General features: G+C 34.5%; 1 protein-coding gene across 1 annotated transcript in view; it reads right to left on the reverse strand.

Moving 5' to 3' along the window:
* LOC131801473 (uncharacterized) overlaps positions 1 to 20965 on the reverse strand; it is a 59463-nt gene extending 38498 nt beyond the window's left edge. The window contains exon 1 of the mRNA XM_059120228.1: positions 20733 to 20965. The gene's annotated coding sequence lies outside the window, so the exon portion shown is untranslated. The remainder of the gene's footprint in view (positions 1 to 20732) is intronic.
* Between the last annotated feature and the right edge of the window lie 5966 nt (positions 20966 to 26931).

Below are 26931 nucleotides of genomic sequence, written 5' to 3' on the forward strand. Positions count from 1 at the left end.
TTTAATTGGTAGTAAAGACTGCTTGGGTTGATATTTATATTTCGGGAACGGCATATGATACGGGAACGGAATTTTGTAAAAATATGGCAAAATTGCCGTTGCACTATGATTCAGAATCGAGGTGTAGTTTTTATCTAAGTTTTGAACAAATAAAGATGTCTTCGTAATCGTATTATACCCTCCACCTTGGAAAGGAGGGTATATTAACTTTGTCACTCCGTTTGTAACATCCTTAGATATTCGTCGTAGACCCCATAAAGTATATATATTAATAAACATCATAACATTCTAAGTCGATTTAACGATGTCCGTCTGTCTGTCCGTCTGTCTGTTGAAATCACGATACAGCCCACATTATTTGACGTAGAGCGCCAAAATTTAGCAGAGCAATTTGTATTGTGTCTAGGATGGTTGGTATATGATATATCGGTCCACGTTCTGGTATAGTCCCCATATAACGGTACCTCCCGATATTCGGTATTTTGATTATTTATGCCACATTTTTTTCACGGATTTGAATGAAAATGGTACTTGTAGGTCATAATGGGTCCCTGTGCGTGTGGCAAAACATTGCATGTATGGGTCCACGTTTTGGTATAGCTCCCATATAAAGGTACCTCTCGATATTCGGCATTTTAATTTTTTTGGCCACATTTTTTTACAGATTTGTCTAAAAATTGTTATTTGTCGGTCATAATGGGTTCCAGCTCCGGTGGCGAAACATTGCATGTATGGGTCCATGATTTGGTATAGCCCCCATATAACGGTACCTCCCAATATTCGGTATTTTGATGGCTTTTGCCACATTTTTTCACTGATTTGTCTAAAAATTGGTATTTGTGTGTCATAATGGGATCTAGTTCGTGTGGCTGAACATTGTATGTATAGGTCCACGTTTTGATATAGTCCCCATATAACGGTACCTCTCAATATTCGTTATTTTGATGATTTTTGACACATTTTTTCAAGAATTACTCTGAAAATTGGTAGTTGTAGATCATAATGGGTATCAGTTCGTGTGGCGAGTCATTGTAAATATAGGTTCACCTTTTGGTATAGCCCCCATATAAGGGTTCCTCCCGACATTCGGTAATTTGATGGTTTTTGCCACATTTCTTTTAATGTTTCCTTTACCCTAAGGTGGAGGGTATTAAAAGTTTGGCCCGGCCGAACTTAATGTCTTTTTACTTGTTTTCGTTTTTGGGCTGGTAACAATCGTAGGTCTTCCTCAATTTAAAAATCATATATATTTTTCACTGAAAGGTTATGAAAAATGTTTGTACTTTGTTCGTTGCGATTAGCCTAATTTTGTTAATACCGAAAAGGCTGTAAAATGGCACTATATGTATTTAAAAATTATGCTTGCAAACATTTTTATGCCCTACACCACATATGTTTATGTGGTTGTTTGTAAAATGGAGAAGGAAGCGAGATAGATCCATATTTACTTTCGAGGATCTTCATAGAATCACTTTCTGAGTCGATGCATATCAGTCCGTCTGTTCATGTATGCTTGTGAACAAAATGCAGGTCGCATATATTATCCGAGTAAGATGAATATTTCCACAAATCTTCCCAAGGACGAACCCTATTGCAATTAGTGAAAATCGGTTCAAATTTATATAGCCATCCTATATATATCTTTAACCGATTTCAAGTTAATTGTGCACCAAATGGCCAATATCAGTCCAAATGACTTGAATTTTGGCACATTCGACGGAATTCTATCTGGAAGCAAGTACATCGAATTTGGAAAAAATCGGTTCAGATATTACTATAGCTCTCATGTACAGGGTGAAAAAAACTGCAACAAAGTCAAAGTTCATAATTTTTACATTTTTTTTTTTAAAATTTTACTGAACAAAAGCAAAAAATGTCGGAAATAGCATCAAATTTTAGAATAAGTTTAGATTTCTTCGAATTGGTCACCTTTGGCCAGAATTATGGCCTTAAAACGGCCAATGAAACCGTCACACGTTGCCCGAATGTTGCTCTGTCGTATTTTGGCCCATTCCCGGCGAAGCGCTTGGTTGAGGTGATCGACACTTTGGTATTTTTTAGTGCTAACCTTGCTTTCCAAAATACTCCAGACACAATAGTCTAACGGATTGGTATCCGGAAATTTTTGTGACCATTGTACGCTGGAAATGAAGCGAGGAACTTCATTTTGTAAGCATTCATGATTGGCGCGTGCTGAGTGCGATGATGCTGAATCCTATTGGAATGTCCAAGGTCTGCAGCCAAAATGTTTGCGTGCCCAAGGCTTTAATACACCCTCCAGAATATTTTCGCGATAATATTCGACATTTATTCTGATGCCAAGGTCGATTTATACGAGCGGAGAGCGACCATCGGTTATTATGGCGGCCGACACCATCACCATGGCCGGTGCTTGAGTTCTGGTGGCCAACCGAAGGTATTAATTTTCAGCTGGCCTCTTTGGCAAGTAAACACGATCATTTTGTTTGTTTACGGGACAACGAATGTTTTCTCATAGACAAAAACCAAATTCGACAGTTCACCACATTCGACCAAGCAAAGCAACTCTTTAGCTCTATTGAGTCTTTTTTCTTTCAGTTGCGGTGTAAGTTCTTGCACTTTTTGGAATTGAAATGGCTTTACCCCCAGCTCATTTTTAATATTTGCCGAATTTAATATTGTGATATGTTCAGCTCACGAGCCATTTCGGCCACTGCGACGAGGGGTTTGGTTAAGACGCTTCTTTACTTTTGGAAAATTTTCTGCTGATGTTGCTGTTTTCATCCTCTGCTGTTCTCTTCCTTGACGTCGGGCTACCCTACCAGTATCACGTAACTGGGCGATGGTACTAGACAAAATATTTATTCATATTTAAATGGTGGAGTGTTCTAACGATAGCCAATTGTAGTTTTTTAGCCAAATATAAGGAAATCACACTATCACGCTTAAATTCCATCACGAATAACTTTTTTCTGAAAAATTCTCACCAAAATGCTTTTGTACGCTTGTAAACAATATCATGAGCTGTCAATGGAATAATTTTAACAGCTGTCGCACGATTGGCTTAGAAATTGCAGTAGTCTTATGTAGGTTGCAGTTTTTTAATCTCACCCTGTATATGTTTCATCCGATTTGGTGTTTAAATCCCTCACATTCGTAATATGCACTCCTCAAGTTTCATATTTTGCACCAGATATCAGATACAGCCCAGGAATACCTCTGCCAAATTTTATCAAAATCGGTTCAGTTTTGGATATAGCACCCATATATATCTTAAACCAATTTCGTGTTAATTGTGCAAAAATTTCAAAAATAGCATTAGCTCCCCTATATATGTTTCATCCGATTTGGTCATTAAGTCCCTCACATTCGTAATATGTATTCGACAACAGGGATATTTGGTACCAGATACCTCGGAAATACCTTTACCAAATTTTATCTAGGTCGGCTAAGATTTGGATATAGCTTCCATATATGTCTTCAAGCGATTTCAGGTTTATTGTGCCAATAATGGCTAATATCAGCCCAAATTAAGTGAATTTTGGGACGTACGTTTCCATTTTGTTGAATTCAGCTCCGATTTATTTTTTTAATATAATCCTTCTCGAACTGATATTATGCACTCTATAGCAATGTTATTTAGTATGAAAGATTAAAATGTCTCCGTCAAATTAAGTGAAAATCGATTCAGAATTGGATATTCCTCCCATATATTAGTTCCCTCTGAAAGCAATTTATAACTGCTCCAAAGCCAAATGTTGTTATGTGGTATGATCTAATTCAAATAAATTGTTTTGTTACGGCAGGTCTACTAAATATGCATAGTGGTGTAGGGTATTTTATAGTCGTTCCCGCGCCACTTTTGACTTTTCCTTACTGGTTAATATTGTCTCAATCTTATAAAATTTCAGAAGAAATCTATTTTATTCCATTAAAGGGTTTGATTGGAACATTTCCTACTTATTATTTTTAAATGTACAAATATTTCCTTCAACGGTTTTTTGTTGATTGAAAATTCGTAAAATTATTGAAAATTGGGTTTGTTTATTAATAACGTATCCTATCATGACAACAATACTGGACATCATTCATAAACACATTACTTGTCTTCACATGTCCATAAAAACACGCTTCCTAAAATAGAACGAGCTTTGTTGTTTTAAATAACATTTCAACTAAATAAATGTCCAATGACCCCCAGATATCAATTACCACTTGTCAAAGTCAATTTGGAATGCCCGACGGCGGATACCGTTGTCAATTCACCGGTCAAAAAAAAAAAATTAACCAAACAGACAGACAGACAAAAAACCTTCGTGCATAAAAAAATCCAAATTTTAATTGGAACGAATCAAATGGAAAGAAACATAATAACAACATAATTCGGACTTTTCAAATGCGTTAAAATGTGTTGGCCAGTTTTTTATTTGGATTTACATGCCGTGAAGTTAAATGCGCAGCCGATTTACTTGGATTGGATTGTCTGCCCAAAAGAAATTCAAAATTATTTTAGTTGCTTGTCATCACGCACAATTTTTTGTTGTTGATGTTGGTCAGTTTTTTTTTTTTTTTTTTTTGCTGTTTCTTTTCGCAGTCTGTTACATTAGCAAGAAATAAAAATAAATATTCATTGTCCACTCTTTGTACGGAAAGTATTTTGAATGGACGGATGAGGAATGCCAGCAGCAGTGATTTATGAAAATGGAAATTGTATAGCTTTCCGTTTTTGTTTTTAACAAATTTGCAAATTTTTTGGTTAAAATTTTATAAAAAGTTGATGATATTTCAGTACCAAATATTATATTAATTCAACTACTTGAAAGAAAAAATAGAAAATTCTGATAAAAAAGCAGAAACAAACCCCAGTATAAAATTCAGTAGTATTTTTGGAAATATATGCACATAGTTTAAAACATATTTAAAATATAACCAAGAATTTAGTACCTTCTAGTACTTTTCATAAGCTTATGGTAAAAAAATATTACCAGTTACCAGTCCAAAAACGAAAATATAATTATAAACGCTTCTGTGTTTATTCGAAACATAGTTTAGGTATTTTTAGGTAGTATTTTCATCATATTTCGTTTCCAAAATCCACTAATATTTTAAAGTTTACCATTTTGTTTAATTTTAATATTTTACCTCATAGAAAATAACTTACTTTCTAGAAAGAGAATGGATCATTAGATATTGTTGCGTATCACAATATTTCTACCAACTCTACCACAACGGATCAAAATTTTGAATAACCATAACACTCATAAAATGTGAAATAACCGATTTCCGATTCAAACTAGACACATCTCCTCCTTTATATTAATATATATACTCCATTTTAAACTTTTTTTTTCAATGTTTATACCCTCCACCATAGAATGGAGGGTATATTAAGTTTGTCATTTCGTTTGTAAAACCTGGAAAAATAAATTATTGATTCGACGATTTAGCGATTTCTGTTCGTTTGTCTGTCTATGAAAATTACTCTAGCCTCCGAATGAAACAATTGATAAAATTTTACTCATATCTATGTTAGGTCTGCAGGAGTTTTGGTTTTGAGAAGTTCACGGTTTGGTATATTCCGCATATAACTGAACCTCCAGATATTCGGTATTTTGATCGTTTCTGTCACATTTTTCACCGGAAATGTTTTAAATTTAGAAATTGGAGGTCTTAACGATATGGCAGAAAATTGCTCAGCCCCATACAGCGGTACCTCTCTATACTCGGTATTTTTATGATTTTAGCGACATTACCCACTGGAATTGTTATAAATTTCATATTATAAGTTCGTAATGGGTGCTACTGTCTGTGACCGAAATTTACCTATGCAGGTCAATGTCTTCGCATAATAGGGACTATGACGATACCTCTTGGTATTTTGTATTTTTATGATTTTAGCTACATTATTTACCGGAATTGTTTAAGATTTCGTAATTGACGTTCGTACCATATTTGCACACATGTTTTGTACTTCGCTCATGAAAGTTAAAAAAAAAAACAAGTAAGCAAAGGCTATAGTCGTGCGGGGCCGACCATGTGAAACCCTACAACACTACAATATGTTAGAAGCCCCCTTATATCCAGATCGATTTTGGAAGATTTCACTTTTAAAATTATGTTACGGGGCACTGACCCTACCAGGGACATTTACTCAATATATAAACACTCTGTCATGTTGTTAGTTGTTGTGGACCATTTTCCATCCAAAATAATAGAATCCTTCACTGTCCTTAACTCTCTTCTCAGGTCTGTCGATTGCCTTCAATTGTGCGTTCAGGATTTTTTTTCTGTTTTTGGTTCATTTGAACCCTTAAATATTTTGCGATCATCTCCAAAAGCAAGCCAGAAAGTTCAGCTTTTGTGTATTTCGGATATCGCCAGTAAGTAATGCTGGTATTTTTTTTTCACACAAAAGTAGTGGTCCATTCTATTCGCTGTCCTAAACTCTAACTTCATGCGAGATTTCGTGCCATTTGGTATATATTTCTGACCTTTATAACGGCTGCAAAATCAGGAACATTTTTAGTTGTTGGTCCATTTCAACCCCCAAATATATTGCGGACATCTTTAAAACCAATAGGCCTAGCTCTTCTGAGCCTTACCCTACCCTTGTCAACATTTTCGTGAGGATCGGACGATAATTTCAATCTATAATAATAACCCCAACCTGTGTTGTGAGGTGAAAAAATATTACAAAAAGTACACTTCAATATTCTAAGTCAAATTGAAAAAATCGCATGCGATAAAAAATAAGAAATAAAATGTCACATCATACTACAAAATCTATATTGACATCATTATTGGCATCTTTTAATGCGATTTTTTTAAGATTATATTCTTTTATGCCAGGAGAATATTCTGAATTGACAAAATTTGTCAAAATCGGTCCCGCCATTCTTGATATATTAGATTTCTAGATAACATCATCTTCCTTTGCATATATACATTGTATATATTTCGCTATATATATCCGATATATTTACTATAGGTATATACGTAAAGGTCAAAATTGACCTGTCCGTCTGTCCATGTTAATTTGTAATCACGCTACAGGTCGCAATTATGGCCCGATCCTCACGAAATTTTGCATGGAAGTGAGGTTATAGTCATAATAGAATCCTATTGCTTTTGGAGATGACCGCATAATATTTAGGGGTTAAAATGGATCAAAAACTGAGAAATTTGCTGATTTTTCAGTTGCTCTACAGGTCGCAATTACAGATCAATCGACGCGTAAGTTAGTATGGGGCTAGAGCTTAGCGCTAAGTCTTCCAATTTTGCCATTCGTCGGGAAATATTTACTGGGCGAAATAGGCCATAACATTTATGTATATTTTTATCCCGGCGAAGTCACGAATAGACGAACAGGTCAATTCGAAATGTTACGTAGATGCCGCTAGTAAATGAATCGAATATGTATAGCGAAATATATACAATGTGTATATACAAAAGAAAAGAAATGTTAGCTAGAATGCTTATATCTCAAGAATGGCTGGACCGATTTTTGTTTTTTTTTGTTAATTCTGAATGCCCGCCCTTTTGGCATAAAAGTTAAAATCTAAAAAATCGCATAAAAAGATGCCAATAATGATGTTAATATCGATTTTGTAGTATTTTGTGAATTCTGTGATTTTTTTATTTTTTCATATTAAACTTACAAGGCAGGTTGGGGTTGTTGCAATTATCGTCCGATCTTCACGAAAATTTTCAAAAGAGTAGGGTTAGGACTATCTTTTAAAGATGTCCGCATTATATTTAGGGGTTGACCAGGGTTTTACCAACAACTAACAATGTTCCACTCGTTACAAAGGTCACAAATAAAACCAAAGGACACGAAATCTCGCATGAAGTTAGAGTTTAGTGCAGCGAGCCCGTTTATAGGGGTAAAAACCGATTTTTTGTATTTTTAGTTCTTATTTTTGGAAGCCCTATTTACAAAAAATCACTTTTGGCATTACCTTTGATTTTAGTTATTTTGAGACTCCTGACCATATTTGCCAATCAATTTTCGATTCAGGCTTTGAAGCAATACCGGTAGTACAATATTGTATATATATAAATAGTATATATATATAGCAATATTGTATAGTATAAATATTTCAAAAATAATTATTTCAAAAACCATGCGCAGAAACAGTCCGGAAAACTAATTCTGAATAAAGCGCAATTTCTATATTTTCACATGATACCAAGGTTACAATAAGTTGAAATATTTTGTACTCTCCACATATAAAGAACATATTTCAAAAATTGCCTTATGCGGCGGAATATTTCTTACCTATACGTTTGCATGCGATAAAACGCCGGTATGTCATTATTATTATTCCGCCTTTATGACCTCCATGTATTTTCTGCATAAATTTTGAACAATAACACATTGTACAACCTTATAATTAATTTTGGACTCTGTTTGACATTAATGTGTGCACTAATGCCACTGGAACTCCGGCATACCGCTCGTCAAAATTACTATTAATTCAAAATCAACAAATATGACACTATATGTACGTTTTTAGGTGACTACTTTGACAGTGTCATGCTGTTATTAATAATCAATTACCGTTCATGCTGTCATTGTTATATAATATATAATGAAACAACTCAATCTACTGATTTGGATGAAGTAAAAAAAAAAACACTAAATTCATAACAAAATAAAAAACTTTTCACAGACGAAGTTATTGTTGAAATATTTGTTATGTGTTAAAAAAAAGACCATATCATTACAATCAATTCGATTCGCAATTAAAATATGAATTGAGATATTGAGTAGACCTATCTCAACATCAATTGGTGTTGGCATCTAGCTTTGAGATGTGCATCGTTATTGATCTGTTAAAAGTGTACCGATGAAAGGTAATGAAATATAATGGCCTGAATTTCATTAAGACAACGAATAGTTGCGAGATTAGGTTATACGAGGTGAGAATGATAATTAACAGTAGTTAATTATTTTAGGGTATGTTTCTGTGTGATGGTACAAGAGTGAATGCAAAGGAAAACCCTAATTTCTTCTTAGTTTAGTTCAACCCAAAAAAATGTCAAAAATTTGGGAACTTTCAAATGGCCATACAGAAAGAGACACTTAACACATTTTTCAATTAGCTATTATGCATACAGGGTGAGATAAAAGAACTGCAACCAACTTCAGACTGCTGTCATTTCTAAGCCACTCGTCCGACAGCTGTCAAAATTATTCCAGTGACGGCTCATTATATTGTTTACAAGCGTACAAAACCATTTTGGTGAGAATTTTCCAGAAAAAAATTTATGCGTGGTGGAATTCAAGCGTGATAGTGTGATTTCCTTATATTTGGCTGGAAAACCACAAGTCGCTATCGTTAGAGCTCTCCAGCATTTAAATGGGAATAAATCTTTTGTGTCTCGTACCATCGCTCGTTACCGTGATACCGGTAGCGTATCCCGACGTCAAGGAAGTGGACGGAAGAAAACAGCAACATCAGCAGAAATGGTTCGAAAAGTAAAGAAGCAACTTGACCGAAACCCGAGCCGCATTGGCCGAAAAATGGCTCGGAAGCTGAACATATCGCAATATTTCATTCGGCAAATATTGAAACATGAGCTCAAGGTAAATCCATTAATATTCCAAAAAGTGCAAGAACTTACACCGCAACAGAAAGAAAATGGACTCAAAGGGGCTAAAGAGTTGTTTCACTTGACCGAAAGTGATGAACTGCCGAAATTAGTTTTCTCCGATGAGAAAACATTCGTCGTCCAGCAATTTGTAAACAAACAAAATGATCGTGTTTACTTGCCAAAGAGGTCAGCTGAAAATGTGCACCTTCGGTTGGCCACCAGAATTCAAGCGCCGGCCATGGTGATTGTGTGGGCCACCATAACAGCAGATGGCCGCTCTCCGCTCGTGTTAATCGACCGTGGCATCAGAATAAATGCCGAATATTATCGCGAAAACATTCTGGAGGGTGTATTAAAGCCTTGGGCACGCACACATTTTGGCCGCAGACCTTCGACATTCCAACAGGACTCAGCACAATCGCACTCAGTACGCGCCACCCAAGAATGGTTACAAAATGAGGTTCCATGCTTCATTTTCAGCGCACAATGGCCACCAAAATATCCGGATACAAATCCGTTGGACTATTGTCTCTCGAATATTTTGGAAGGCAAGGTTGGCACTAAAAAACATCAAAGTGTCGATCACCTCAAGCGCAAGCGCTTCGCCGGAAATAGGCCAAAATACCGCAGAGAAAAATTCGGGCAGCGTGGGACGGTCTCATTGGCCATTTGAAGGCCATAATTTCCGTCAAAGGTGACCAATTCGAACAAATGTAAACTAATTCTAAAATTTGATGATATTTTCAACATTTTTTGCTTTCATTAAATAAATTTAAAAAAAAATGTAAAAATTATGGCATTTGACTTTGTTGCATTTTTTTATTTTACCCTGTATTTTATTGAAATTAACAACAAACCTTTTATGGCTGTAAGCTATATATTGTCTTCAAAGCCATTTGACCAATCAGACAGGAATTTTAATTTAGTTTTCTAATTGAAATACTCTTCGATGACTCTTGCTAAATAGATCTTGAGGTCACATTAGCTATATTCTGGTTTCAAAATATAATAAAAACCTTTTTTTGGTATTGAACAAGGCAAACAACAAATGTTAATCTTTTTTGTATATGGGTTAACCTTCATCTTTTATTTTGAATAAATAAAAACAGATTTAAATATGAAAACTAAATGGGCTACATCCCATTAAAATTTTGCCACCTTTATTTTTACGACAATAAAACAATGCTCGAATTGATGAGCTTGTGAATAAAACAGATGTGAAAAATAAAACCTCCTACCCATGACACAAAGCCGGTTTTATAGCGATTAACATATTTTGAATATTTTCGCACTCAAACTATGCACATTAATATTTTACAAAGGGGGAAGAAACTATACCGGTATTTGTGACACCCTCGATAGATCAGTAGCAAAAAATTGTCATAATGATTAATTAGATGCACATTGTCTTTAAAAGATGAATATATATTTTTTTTGTATTTTTAGGATTTTTGTCAGGGAGTGTCTAAGAGCAGAAGAATCAGGTGAGTACAGCAATGTGGAGATTTAAGAAAAATGTAACATGACCATTTTATATATGAAGACGAAGTGTGTCCAATTTTGCATCGAGACTACAATATTTAGGACATGTCATAAATGCACATTAAATATTCCTATCATCCTCGGTGTTAAAAATTGTGTTAGGAGAACTTCGATTTAAAGTAATTTTAAGGAATCATGGTTTTAGAATGTATTAGGCCTGCTTCTGTTTGTGGAAGATGTTTAACAAGTGGAAGTTCCATGAGAGTTGTCTCCCAAAGGCTGGGTCCTTATGTGGTGCACTATAATATTATATTGCTGTCAAATTTTGGAAACAGGACATGGACTATTTGTATATGTATAATATATATTTCTAATACTCATAAAGAGAATCATTGACTTTGCCGGCAATGTTCTTGACTTCCAGAATGTTTTCTTCTAAAGGCAAAATTAAACATGCCCAGCAGAATTTTCCCTGAGATTTCCCAGGATTCCGAGGATTTCCGAGGATTCTTAAATTCGTTATTATTTCTGAGGAATTTTTATTCAGAAAATTTACCACGTTTTCGAATTTCTATACAAATTAAATATATTTTCAACAAATTGCTATACCCTCCAACACCAAATAACCATTCTATGTCGATTTAGCTACCATTTATCCGTCTGCCAATCTGTCGATCCGTGGAAATCACTCCAATATATTGTAGGTCTGTAATGTTTTTATATCCTTCACCATACTATGGAGGGTATATTAACTTTGTCATTCCGTTTGTAACTCCTCGAAATACTCATGTTAGACCCAACAAAGTATATATATTCTTGATCAGCGTAAATTTCTAAGTCGATCTAGCGATGTCTGTCTTTCTGTCTGTCTGTTGTAATCACGATATCTTTCGATCAAATTGAGATAGAAGGCTAAAATTTCGCACACATGTTTATTTTTCCAGTAGGCAGGTTAAGTTGGTAAATGGTCCACGTAGGTCCATGTAGGTCCACGTTTTCATATAGCGCCCATATAACGGTCCCTCCCGCTATTCTGTATTTTGATGATTTTAACGACATTATTTACCGGAATTGTTTCAAATTTTGTATCTGAAGTTCGTAATCGATACTACAGTCTATGAACAACATTTTCTGTGCTAGTCCACGTTTTGGTATAACCCCCATGGTACCTCCCTATATTCGGTATATTGATGGTTTTAGCTACATTATTAACAGACTTTTTCAAAGTTCGCATTTGAATATTGCAATACCTCATGACAAAAGTTGCCTATGCAGGCCCACGTCGTCGTATAGACCCTAATATTACGGCTACATTCGGCATTTTTATTTTAACAACATTTTTAACGGTTTTTTTGAAAATTCCGATATTGGTGGGCACCCTCTTCCGACTTTTGTATATATTTTGCATCAGAATCCTCATCTTCCGACTAACTTTTAAAACAACTCAGAAAAAAGGTAAGCTTGGATGACACCAATCCAAAATATATATCCTCCTGCATAAATTTCCGATATCGGCAGGCACCCTCTTCCAACATTTTGTATATATTTTGCATCAGAATCTTTATTTTCTGATTGACTTTTAAAAGAACTCCGGAAAAATGTAAGCTTGGATGACACCAATCCAAAATAAAAGCCTACGATGAGGTCGTTAAGGAAATTTGGATGGTTGACCTTGTTAGCCATAATAGAGGGTAGTCAAATAAATTTAATTGAAAGCGTTTTCCTGTGCTTCAGTTCTTTTATGAGAATGCATCGAAGTTTAAAGATCTTCAATTGTATGAGCAAGTTCTCAAGCCTACAGAATGTCTTCAAGCCTACAAAGCAGGGTTCCTATTCATGTGAAACCTCACGTAAGTTATTTATTTGTTCAAGACATGCAGAAGGTATTTTGTCCAGAGAAGACCTATATAAGATATTCGTCTCAAAGAAGACATGCTGAAGCTCACAGCAGGGGAAGCCTTCATGGGACGGTATTTTACTCAAAGAAGACCTGTTGATGTTTTTCAATGCAAAAGTTCAGACCTGTAGAATACCGAATTAATTTATTCTAAATAAGGCCAAAATAACAAATAAGGTCTACTATTCATGGTTCTCCAGAATACAGAAGAAGGTCTTATGATCAGATACATGCCCTGGTAGCACGGTCTCTCTCCCTCGGGAAAAAAATATATGTATATTTTACATGGAATTGGCACCCCTTAATGGTATCGAAATGCGAATTTCAGCGTAATAGAATTCTTGCCTTTCAAATTGGAATTACTATCTTAGTTTTTATACTTGAGTACAATTTTTCATCACCCCTTCACATCAGAAATTAAGCTTTGACATTCGCTTTTAATAAATTTTGTACTATACTTCTAAAGAAGCTGGGCCGAACTTTCGTTCCACCATTTGTAGAAAATTTGAAAATTTTCCAAAAAAAAAAAATCCGTTAAAATCTTAAAAATACCGATTCAAATGCAATATTCAAATGCGAAATGAAATAAAAATTCGGTGAAAAATGCTAAAATCATCAAAATACCGAATATAGGGAGTAACCATTATATAAGGGCTACACCAAAACATGGAAACGTGCAGAGACAATTTTCTGTCTTAGGCTCTAGTATCCATTACGAACTTCAAATACCAAATTTGAAACAATGCCGGTGAATAATGTCGCCAAAATCATCAAAATGCCGAATATCGGGAGGTACCGTTATATGGGGGCTATATGAAGACGTAGACCTGCACAGACAATTTTCTGTCGTAGGCTGTAGTATGATTTACGAACTTCAAATGCGAAATTTGAAACAATTCCGGTAAAAAATGTTGCTAAAATCATCAAAAATACCGAAAATAGGAAGGTACCATTATATGGGGGCTACACCAAAACGTAAACCTACATGGCTCATTTTCAATACCAAAAGTCCTGCAGGCATAACATACATTGAGTAAATTTTTTATCAATTAACTGCATTTCGTTCGGAAGCAAGAGTGATTTCCACAGACGGACGGACATCGTTAAATTGACATAGAATTTTATGCTGATCAAGACCATATATATATACTTTCTGGGATCTAAAATGTATATTTCGAGGTGTTAAAAACGGAATGATAATATACCCTACATACTATGGTGGAGAGTATAACAAGTAAAAAAAAAACTTCTAAATTAGGCCAGTGGAAAATATCGCTATACTCCTAAAAAATACCGAATATGGGGAGGTATTCTTATATGGCGGTTATACGAAGGCGTGGACGCGATTTTGTGTTATAGGCCACAGTACCAATTCCGAACTTTAAATACGAAATAGGAAATAATTCCGTTGAATAAAGCCGCTAAAATCATCAAAATACCGAATCTTTGGAGGTACTTTTATATGAGGGCTTTTTAAAAAAAAGTAGCCTTCTATTTCTACCCGTTCCGATGATAGCGTGATTGCAATAGACAGATAGACATCACTTTATCGGCTTAGAACGCTCATCATGAATATGTTTATTTTGCTGGGTCTAACATGAGTGTTTCGAGAAGTTACAAACGGAATGACGAAATATTTTAGACCTAACGAAGAATATATATTTTTGATCAGCGTAAAATTCTATGGCAATTTAGCCCTGTCCGTCCATCCGCCTATTGTAATTACACCAGATTCAAAACGAATTAAAATTGAAAGCTAAAATTTTGCACAGATCTGTCTTTTGTGTGAAGGCAGCTCAAGTTCGAAGATGGGCTATATCGGTCCACGATATCCTATGACTCCCATCGGTATCGGTACCCCACGATATTTGGTATATTGATATTTTGGGTACATTTAGCAATGGAATTGTCTGAAATTCTACACAAGTAGTTTTTTGTGGGTTCTATACCGCCTGTAGGAGAGTTGTCTATACTGGTCAACTGAACAAAAAAATTGACTTGTACTTTGAACACAAAAATACATGCATGTTCGTATTGTTGAATAATATTCTCGTTACAAACAATTGCAAAAAGACACCCCTTACCAAAGTGTGGTGTGCAGATTTTCTTAATAGAACTTTCAATGCAATTAGCTTTTCCGAAACTTAATTTTTTTTATTATTCAAAACAAGTAACTTCCGAATGGATCATACTTATTGTTCATAAATCAGAATCTCCATAATACCTTTTGCCTTTTCATGTCACTACCACACAAAGAATCACTACTTATCAGTCATGCACGACGACATACTGAGGTAGTACTACTTTTTTACTTCGTAAATACCAACGACCTTCACAAATATTTTTGTATTTTTCTCATATTTTTTTGCAAACTTGTTTGTTGTCGTTTTTTTTTTTTTTTTTTGGCGTTTTCAGTTTACATTTTTCATTTAAGACCAAAATGGACAATGAGTAGTACCAAAATATAGTTAAAGACCATGCTGCACATATCTACATACTTGTAGATAGTCCATACATATACGAATCTGAATATGCAAACAGATGGTTAGATTGAAAGATATCAGCTACATTGATTGGTTGGTTGGTGTATTAACCCAAATTCAGTACTGAGTCAAATGGTAAACACAGCATCTCGTTTACCTTGACGCTGGCTGTGATGGGAATGAATGAATGACTGACTGAATGAGCATCAGTAGCACCACCTGATTTAGTCGCAATCGCTTGTTGACAACAATCTAAAGAATTATGAAGACCTGGTTGCTGACGACCGCCAACAGCAAGTGCAGGTAAGACGATGAGATTTTCAGTTGAAATGTTCAAATTTTTATTTTAAACAACTTGGGAAATACTTTGGAATTTGTTCGTTCTCTCCCTGCTGCTGTAGTTAACAAGTAACTAAGCCAACCAGCAAGTGAGCGAGGTAGCAAGTGTGAGACATCGTTTAAATGTTGTAAACGTTTTCATCTATTTTTACGGGTTTTGAGGCGTTTTTATGTACTTTGTGTTATTAGTGCGATATGTGAAGTAGATTTTTTTATTTCTGTTTTTATTGTGATTTTCCTGAGAGAAAAAAAGACTCACTTATGTTAAAATGTTGAACTTTTGCCTTAAGTGCTTGAACCATAAAAACGTCGATGAACAAAGTACCAAAGTGGTGGTGAGGATTGTGGTATTGTTGTGCTTTTGCATTGTTTCAGTTATTATGTGGGTCAGGGTTATCTACAACAAATAAAACACGTTAAACTTAATATGTATACTTGTAATTATTTTGCAAAAAACACAAAAAATATTATTTAATATATGCTTGACCGTACATAGTAGGGGTCTTTTTAACATTAGAATGGACAAACCACAAAGTATGTTCTTTGCTGCATTAAGTATTTAATTGGAAATTTCAATAAAACAACTTAAATACCCAGTAAGCATTGGATTTAAACATGTTCAACGACAAGGCAAGCAAATAACGGGATGTTGGGGGGTTCGAAAATGAAAAATTAAGATATATTTATTTATTTGTAAGAAAACTAGTTTTTAAGCGTTAATTTTGGCCGGCAGGGTCTAATTATGCCCTCCACTTAATTTGAACGTAATTCATAACCAAGTCGCAAGTGCGGTTGTAAATATCAACAATCTGGAAATATTATTTATGGTCATAATCCAAATTATCAAATTCTAACCAATAAAAATTTTTGTATGGGGGGATTCAGATTCCGGGGTTTTGAATATATTGCGAGATTTGAGATTTTTGCTCAAGAGGTGTTTTTTGCACAAGTATTCGAAAATAAAAATACAGCCACTTCAGGTTGAAAATGTGGTTAGCACCTTTTTATAGCCTAACCCTAATATGGAGTGTATATTAAGTTCGTCATTCCGTTTATAACTCATCGGAGTAATAAATTTAGACTCCACAAAGTATACATATCTATGATATCGCTATTATGTAAGGAATTGAGATGGGGTGCTGAAATCTGGTACATATGCGTTTTGGATTTGATCTTATCATATAACGATACTCCTCATTTTAAGAATTTGCACGACTTCTGGTACATTTTTCAACAGAATTGTCTGGAATTTTGAATTTGAAGGTTCTAACAGGTTCCTAGCCACATCCCAAAAAAAAGTTAATATGGGTCCACATTGTGGTACATCTAATAATTCGGTATTCTGATGGTTTTCTCATTTTTTTCGACGGAATTGTTTGAAATTTTTTATTTAAAGTCGCTAAAGGGGGTCTATCTGACTTACAAAAAAAAAAAAAAATTAAATAAATAAATAAATAAAATTTGATATATGTGGGGAGGCCACAATTTTTTGCTTGTTAACACTTAACATCGGAAGCTGCAGCTATATGTGACTTATGTGAAACCGAAGACATATAAAGAAAAAGAGGCATGTTCTATATTTTGAGCACCGGAATTGCCAATGTTTGAATAGGAAATTACAGATCCAACCCGATTCAAAGCAGGATTAATTAACAATAAGAAGAATTGTATATCAGTCGCAAATAAGGGAATAGATCTTAGAAATAAAATTTCAAATTTATTCAGGCATTTATTTATTTATTTTTTTTTTATTATCTATTTTTTATTTATTTATTTATTTTTTTTTTTTTGAAATCACAATACAGCTTCCTATGATTAAGATTTAAGGATTTGTTTACACAAATGTTTTAAATCCTTTGTTGTGTTTGTAGTTGCCTGAAAATATCGCAAACAGCCGTCCATATAGATTCAAATTCGTTTTTTGTATGCCATATCCAAATTTCCATAGGAATTGTTTCAAAATTGGTTCGGTACATATTTCCCGGCAACGTATAAGTACCCCAAATGGTACCTCCCGAAATACGGTATTTTTATTGGGTCAAATAGTTTGTAACACCTCGACATATTTTTTTGTAGAATAGAAGACTTTCGCTTTTGTGGGATGTTTGCAATATATTTAGGTAATAATATTGATCACGACTTAAAATACCCTCAATCATATGGCTACAAAGGGTATATAGACCCAAGGTCTCTTTGGACGGAATCCGTTTCAGACATTTGAAGTCGCTTCAGTGGTCTTCGTCCGTCTGGCTAGCTGGTGCGCACCATAACTCTTAAATAAAGTATCCAATTCGCTTCAAACTTGGTACATTATATTTTTATACCAAATGCAGATCGAGTTTAAGGTGAGCAATATCGGTCCTCTCTATATGTACCTCCTTTACAAAATATCGAGAGTTTCAAAAGAAATAATTTACCTCATAAAAAGAGAAAGGATAAGCCGATATTATTGAAACTTCTGATATCCAAATATTTGCTCCAGTGTTATGTTAGGTGCGAAAATGGACAATATCGACCCACTTCGTCTAGTACCTCCCTCACAAAGGGTTAACATTTTGATCAATCATAACTGTTATAAAATGGGAAATTAGAATTCGATTGCCTTCAAACGACAGATTGGAAGATGAGGTATATCAGACTACTCCTTCTGGTACCTCCCCCATCAAGGGTCAAAATTTTGAGAACCTTATAACATGCAAAACAATTCGGCGATTCTCTTCAAGCAAGGGGTCAAATTTTTTAATAATTTTTACTCTCATAAAATGCGAAATAATCCCTTCTTCTTTTAAATTTGTAACAACGCATACTTCCACCAACATAAGATCTGGTGGGCTTATGATCTTTCGACACAGTCTTTCTGGTACCTTATCAAAATTTCGTGAGGATCGGACAATAATTGAGATATGCATATAATACCCTCAAACCGAAGTGTTAGAAAATTTACAATTCAAAATTGTAAGTCAAATGGAAAAAATCGCATGCGATAAAAAATATGAAAAAATTGACAAAAGATATTCACTTTTTTATTGGTATATTTTCCCGCGATTTTCATAGATATTATTGTTATTTTTCCAAATTGATGGAAATTGTGAAAATCTGTCCAGCGGTTCTTGATTTATAAGCAGAATAAATAAGATCAATTCTTTTACATATATATTTTACCTATTTTGCTATATATCCGTTTTCTTGGCTATTATCATCACTGTAATGGTCAGAAGTGATCTTTTAATGTATTTGTTATTTGGCTGGGATTGAAAATATTCGCGGTTTAGTGAAAATGTTCCTATTTTCTTGCATAAAAATTAAGGGTCTTTTTTAACCGCTAATTATTGTCTAACTCCATGTAAATTTTCGCGTCGATTGGTTTATAATTGTAGCCTATAGAGTAACTTCAAAATCAGGAAAATTTTCTGTTTTTTGTCCGTTTTAACACCTAAATATCGTGCGTTTATCTCCAAAAACGATAGGGTTCTATTCTGACCATAACCCCACCTCCATTTTCAATTTCGTGAGGATCGGTTCATAATTGCGACCTGTAGAGTGATTACAAATTAACATGGACAGACGGACGGACGGACGGACATACATAGCTAGATCGACTCAGCTCGGCGAGATAGGAAGATCCATATATACTTTCCTATGTGGGAAACCAATATTTCGAAGTGTTACATAATTTTTGGCCCAATCAAACTTATAAAACCCTTAACACATAGTGTTGTAGGGTATAATAATATATATTCACTCCATTTGGTTGATATTAGCCATTATTTGCACAATAAGCTCTATATATATATGTCTTGTACCAAATATCATTGTTGTCGAACACATATCACGAATATGAGGGACTTTAACACCAAATCGTATGAAACATATATGTGAGCCATAGCTATATCGGAACTGATTTTCTCCAAATTTGATGTACTTGCTTCTAGACTGAATTCGGTCGGATGTATCAAAATTCAGGTTATTTGGACTGATGTTGGCCATTTGGCGCACAATAAACCTGATATCGGATAATTATATATATGGAAGCCATCGGACTGACATGCGTAAATCGACTCAGAAAGTGATTCTATGAAGATCCTCAAAAGTAACTATGGGTCTATCTCGCTTCCTTCTTCCCGTTACAAACAAATGAACAAAGACATAATACTCTTACCACAATGTGGTGTAGAGTATAATTACTTAAAAAACTATTACTAGCTGTAACGACTACCAAATTGCTAATTTTTATATTTTCAACAACAAGAATTTTTACAGGCTTACTGCTATTTTTCAATTGGTAATATAGAATATCAATTACTGGCTCTGCTATAACGATTTTCAAAGTAAACTTTATGAACCTGAATATTTTGGCTTAAAAGTTAACATATCATACTCTCACATTTAATACGATTTATTGTTTTATTATTTTTTTTATTTAATATACATACAAATAAATCGCTTAATTTAATATCCATTTCATCGAGGTAATAACGTTTTCAATGAAGAATATTTTTTTGTATTTTCACCATTTCATTTGCGTGTGCCTTTCTCACTTTATTACTATTTAAATCACAATAAAAATATTTATATTTTTCACTTTTTTTTAACACTACGGAACGAAAAATAAAAAAAAACACAATTGCATTTGGAAGCAAAAAAAAAAAAACAAAATTTGTAAAATAAACACGACACCAATGCACAATAAAAACACAACAACAACAATTCAAAAGCTAACAAACATTCGAAAGCATTGCACAATTTGAATTTTATTTATTTTTTCGTTTTGTTTTCTATTTTCACTGCACTTTTACTGCACCACCACTCCAGGCATGTGCATATCAATAATGAACGCCTCTCTCACACCTAAACTTTCGATCAAATCTTTTAATCGCCGCGCTGTGACGCAACTTTATTTTCCCACTCTTAAGAGTTAAACATAAATTAGCTTTTCATTCGATGTGATGACATACATTTTATCACTTCTCGCTCACGACAGAAAATCTCCACTCAATAGGCTGGCTCTTAAAAAAGCTTTTAACTTAAAACGCGCACGTTCACTTCTAACTTCGAAACAGAACTAAAGTTACTACCGCATAAGAAATCAAATCAAACCAGCAAAAAAATAGCATACGCTGCGCATGCGCTCCAACAGCGACAGCCAAATGTCCGTCAGTCAGTCAGGCAGTCTCATTGACTTAACTGGCTGGCAAATCCATGGACAACAACAGCAACGATTGTATTAGCGTATAATGAACCACTTAAAGGCAGTTGTAGACAACAACGACGACTGAAGAAGTGAATTCCCAGACATGAGTCTCCATGTACTTGCTCCCAAAAATCGTTGTTCGTAGATTCATTGTAGACTTTTCCCCCTCCAACTATAATATTGTAGATATTTCCACACAGATACTCACCCATACATGGAAATGGGGAAAAACATTAAATTTTATTTGGAGACTTTATTTACGGCGCGCTCCAGTACATAACGAGTTTGGTGTTAGTGGTTCGTTTGCTTTTTGTTTACATTTATTAGCTTGGTTTTTGTTTTGTTTTCATATTCGCTGGATTGTTGTGGGCTACGAGTATTACCAAATCGATAAGAGACAGAGGGGGAGAGGGCAAGCAAACACAAACATTTTCATGTGAATGGACTGGCTGTCTGCATGACAGTCAACCAGTCTGTCATACCTACATATGCTACGTTGTTGATAAGTGAATAGGAAAAATAGCACGCTCACAGCATTTTTTGTGTATGTTGCTGTAGGTCAGTTCACCAGCGGAGACTTATTAATTTTTTTATGAACTCATTGACAATCGTTTGTTTTTTTTTTTTGTCCACAAAGGGAATGCGAGCATGCGTGATACGATGTTTTGACTTGGTAAATTGTGTTAATAGGTGTATCAGTCAGTCATCATCAGTGGGCTGCGCAGCCGCACTAAATGCACATGCATGCATCAGGTGCGGTGCATCGAAGCATTCATCTCCCTAAATTGCATAATATCACGTAACCTAATGGTTACTTGAGAAGACGCAGTTATATGAGCCGTGCGCCTTTAATCTCCCACATATAGGTTACTAATGCGAATGTCATAATTAAGGAAATAATAAAAACTCATGAGTATTTAATCCATGGTTGAAGTAAAAAAGTATTTTTAATAGCAATTTTAAAATATAATTTAAATAACTATATTAATATTAATTAGTGATAAAGATAGTTACGCTTAATTACATTGCGTTTATTTAATACAGTAGGAATAAATACATCGTCAGAAAGATCCATCAATCCTCATAAGTCATCATTTTTTATTGCAGCTATTTAAAAAACCTACCTTTCGCAAAAATCTGGTTAATTCCTAAGTAATGGTAGTAAAGCTAATGGGACGAGGTATTGATATAGCTCCCATATACATTTCACTCCCGATTTCACTTTTACTTAGCATCTAAAGCGTAATGCATACCCTCGGCCTATGTTTGATTATATTTTGACTTGTCTTATAATTATTCAAACTGTTGACTCTGAATGGCCTATTTAATATATAATATAAATATTGAGACGTGCCAAGTTTGGACTATATTGGTAACTTCCTTCACTTTATATGAGATATGTGATAATTTTTAGAAAATGTGTAAATGTGCGTGTGGTACCAGATATAGTCAACCAAAGCATTCCATTTTCATACTTCATCTTCTATGACAAAATTACAAGAAAATCGATCCATTTCTAAGCGAAATCATAAATTCCTTATTCATCTCACGTTTATGGTTGAGAGAAATATCTACATATAGCAAGTTGGAACGAATGGCTGACTTGTTTCGCAAGTTTTGATAAAAGTATTGAATATTGGGATCCATTGAGGGTGTGGTACCAGAAGGGGTTTGCAGATATATATCATCTTCACAACAGATCTTGTGTTAGTGTAATTTGTGTTTAATTTGAAGAGAGTTGGATGTTTATCTCGCTTTCTTTAAACGTTTTGTTTATCTAAATCTTGAACCTCATGTGGGGGAGGTACCAGAAGAAATGGTCCGATCTCTACCCTTTCGTAACAGATCTTGTGTTAATGGAAATATTCAGATGTACCAAGACTGAATAGAAAAGGAAGTTAATTCGGGGTTTTATGAGCTTCATGGATATTAACAATTTTGACCCTTTGGGGGTAGGTACCAGAAGGAGTGGACCGATATAACCCATTTTTATAACATATCCTGTGATGATAGAAATATTTAGATGCACCATGTCCGAATGAAAACGGATGTAAATTTCGCGTTTTAAAGCATTGACCCTTTGCGGGGAGGTACCAGAAAGAGTGGGCCGATCAGACCTTGGGTTAATAAAAATATTGGGATATGTGAAATTTGAAGACAATCGGACTCCTACATCACATTTTATAAGAGTTTTAATTAATCAACATTTTGGTACTTGGTAACTTACCTAGCACTGACGCAAATATTTGGATTTGCAAGGTTGGAGCAAAATCGGATTATGGTTTCTCTTTCTGTGCAGAAAATATATTTTTTGAAAATTTCGAGTATTTGTGGCGGAGGTACCAGAAGGAATAAACCGACATTGCCCATCTCCGAACTCGATCTAAGTTTGAAAAAAAATATTACAATGTACCAAGTTTGGACCAAATCGGATACTCCCTTCGAGAGTATCGTGCACACCAGCCAGACAGATAGACGCACGGACATCGTTAGATCCACTCCAAATGTTCTAGAACGGATTTGGTCCAAAAAGTCAAGTCAAAATTTGCAAGGAAATTGAAAAATTGTAAAAAATTTTCGTCGAAAAATACCGTTTAAAATGAACCCGTTATAAACGAAGTCGAGGACCTGCATTAGTAGTTCTTGGCATTGATACCGAACTTGAAATACGATACCTAAAACAGTTCCCTTGAGTAACGTCGCTAAAATCATCAAAATAGCGAATATAGGAAAGTATGTGCGCTAGACGAAAACATAGTCCTGCATACTTGATTTCCTGCCATAGGTTTTAGTATTCATTAAGAACTTCATATACGAAATTTGAGACAATTAATAATAATACTACGATCAGATACTCCATTCGAGAGTTATCATGCGCTCCAGACACGCAAACGGACGGACGGACGGACACCCTAGATCGACTTCAAATGTCCGGATTGGGTCTAAAGGCACCAAGGGTCTGAAATCGTTATTTCGGCGAGGCACGTTTTTGCCGTATCAAATGATATATACCCGTATCATAATATATATTATAAGTGTGATTGGACCAACAATTATGTAACACTTCGAAATATTACTCCTGCACATAGAATGTTATAAATGGATCTTCCAATATCGCCGAGCTGAGTCGATGTATATTTGTCTCTCAATGCTAAAATATAATCACGCTAAAGGTCGTAATTATGGTCCGATCCTCACGAAATGTTATATTGATGTGGAGTTAAGGTTCAGGATGGCCCATTGTTGGGGAAGATTATGGCAAAATGGCCCAAAAACCGAAAAATCAAATGTTCGGACCCACCCTAGTCTTTGCTTGCTGGTATTGTGAGTTGTATAGTGAGTGACAAACACAATAAAGCTTTTTCTCCTTGTCTTTTTTGGTTTTTTCTTTTTTTGCCGAAAAGATACAAACGAAATTGTCAGAAAAATGATAGGAGGAAACCCATTGTTTTGAACAGAAGTTGGCTGTTTGTTACAGTATTTCGCCAAAATTGTATGTGTATGACGGGGAATTAATATATAAACTATTTTTACATATCAAGATCTTATTTGCGGATATTGCAGGACCAAATTCTTTAAATGTTTTTTTGACAATTTTCAATTTTATTTTACAAATTTAAATATAAATTAAATGAAATTAAATAACACAATTAACAAAATAATGGCAATGGAACCCTGGCATATCAAAGTTATTCGGAAATGGACCAGAGTTTTTTAAAAATTTTTATAAAAACCCATTTTAAAACGAATAAGTTTGAATACGAAAGATTCTAGTGGAAATAACTTTTATACAAAAACACAAACAATTCAGAACAAAAAATATTTGTTAAGTTAGACTAGGATATAACAGTGATTTCATCAAAATCCAAATTTTCCACCAAAATTGCAAATAGCCTGGGGCTAGTTCCGTTATTATTCAATTATTTTACATTTTATTTTTTTTTTTTCAAGTTATTCAGTTTTTACATTTTATTAATAAAATTTAATAATGTGATCAACTTGTTTTTCATACGAAATATCATATTTTCCATATGACAAATTAACTAACATACACATAATGTCAAAGTTGTTCGTTTCTGATGTACTTCAGTCATTCAACAACAGCAACACTGCGAGTTTCTATCACTACCAGAAACAAAAACAAAACAAAAAAACTGCCTCTTTTAATTATGATTTAAACATTCAAGTGTTTTTAATTAAAACATTTTGTTAAACTATTACAACATGACGACGACGACGACAATGATGCCGACTACCTGTGTACATTGTTACACACAAATAGCACACATTTAATAAAACAACCACAACATTAACACGCGACCGAGTGTTTTTTTATTTCGAACAGTATTTTTTCCCAGTGGCAAGTGGCGGTTGCAAAAAAAAAAACGCAACAAAAAAAAAAAAAAAAGATGACATATATATAAAAAAAACCAAAACCCAACACAACAAATCTGAAGTGATGGCATTTGAACAAACACACACAAGAGGTGAAAAATTGTAATAAACTCAAACGATTTATGAAAAACATAGACAACAATATTGTAATCGGATTTTTTTGTTTCATTACATGAAAAAAAATTAAATTACAAATATTTGATTTAAACAAAAGAGTAATATTTACATATTTCTGTTTGAGTTTATTTTCAACAAAGGTACATGAATTCTTTTTTAGAGCAAGCTTTAATATTAATATAGAATTTTGTAAATAATTTAACACATTTCGCTCTTCGATATGATTTTTCGACCCCTTTTCAAAATAAAGTTTATGTTTAAAGGGGTAAAATTGTAAAAAAAAATTGTGTGTAGGTAGAAAGTGGCATCTGTCAGTAATTAAAAAAAATCATCCAAAAATATCCACCTCCGCCCAAAAATACCTCCTCCACGATGTTAGGGGTATATTCGTGAAACCCATATTTATACCCTACAACACTATGCGTTGGGCGGTATTATAAGTTTGATTGAGCCAAAAATTATGTAACACCACCGAGCTGAGTCGATCTAGCTATGTATGTCCGTTCGTCTGTTCATGTTAATTTGTAATCAAGCAACAGGTCGATCCTCACGAACTTGAAAATGAAGATGGGGTTAGGATCAGAATAGAAGCCTATTGTTTTTGGAGATGATCGCAAAATATTTAAGGGTTGAAGTGCACCGAAAACAATCGACGCGGACTTTGCATGAAGTTAGAGTGTAGGGCTGGGCAGAAGCCTGATAATTTGGATGTCATCGGGCAAGCTAGGCCAAAAAAAAAAAAAAATCTGAGTTTGCAGTCGCTGCACAGGTCGCCATTGAAAACCAATCGACACGGAAAAAGAAAGGATAATCCGATTTAGCAAAAACTTAGCAAATCTTAATATTTGCCTCAGTGCTGGGTCATGTGCGAAAATGGACAATATCGGTCCACTCCATCAAGTCTTTCCCCACAAATGGTCAAAATTTTGAATAATTACAACTCTCATAAAATGTGATGTAAGAGTCCGATTGTCTTGCAATTCTATTGTTGCAATTCGATTGTTGCAAATCTTATTATTTGCGGCAGTGCTGGGTTAGGTGCGAAAATGGACAATATCGGTTCACTCCATCAAGTACCTCCCCACAAATGGTCAAAATTTTGAATAATTACAACTCTCATAAAATGTGATGTAAGAGTCCGATTGTCTTCAAATTTCACACATCCCAATATTTATACTAACCCAAGGTCTGGTGTTAAGATGGAATATGTCGGTTCACTCCTTCTGGTACCTCGCCCACAAAGGTTCAAAATTTTGAATATCCATGAAGCTCATAAAAAGCTAAATCAACATCCGATTCCATTCCAGAATTGGTACATCTCGATGTTTCCATCAACACAAAATCTGTTGTAAAGACGGTAGAGATCGGACCATTTCTTTTGCAAACCCCTTCTGGTACCTCATCCACAAAGGGACAAAATTTTCAATATTTTTATCTGTCTCTCAACCAGA

Source organism: Musca domestica, unplaced genomic scaffold (genome assembly GCF_030504385.1).
Source record: "Musca domestica strain aabys unplaced genomic scaffold, Musca_domestica.polishedcontigs.V.1.1 160, whole genome shotgun sequence".
NCBI lineage: Eukaryota > Metazoa > Arthropoda > Insecta > Diptera > Muscidae > Musca > Musca domestica.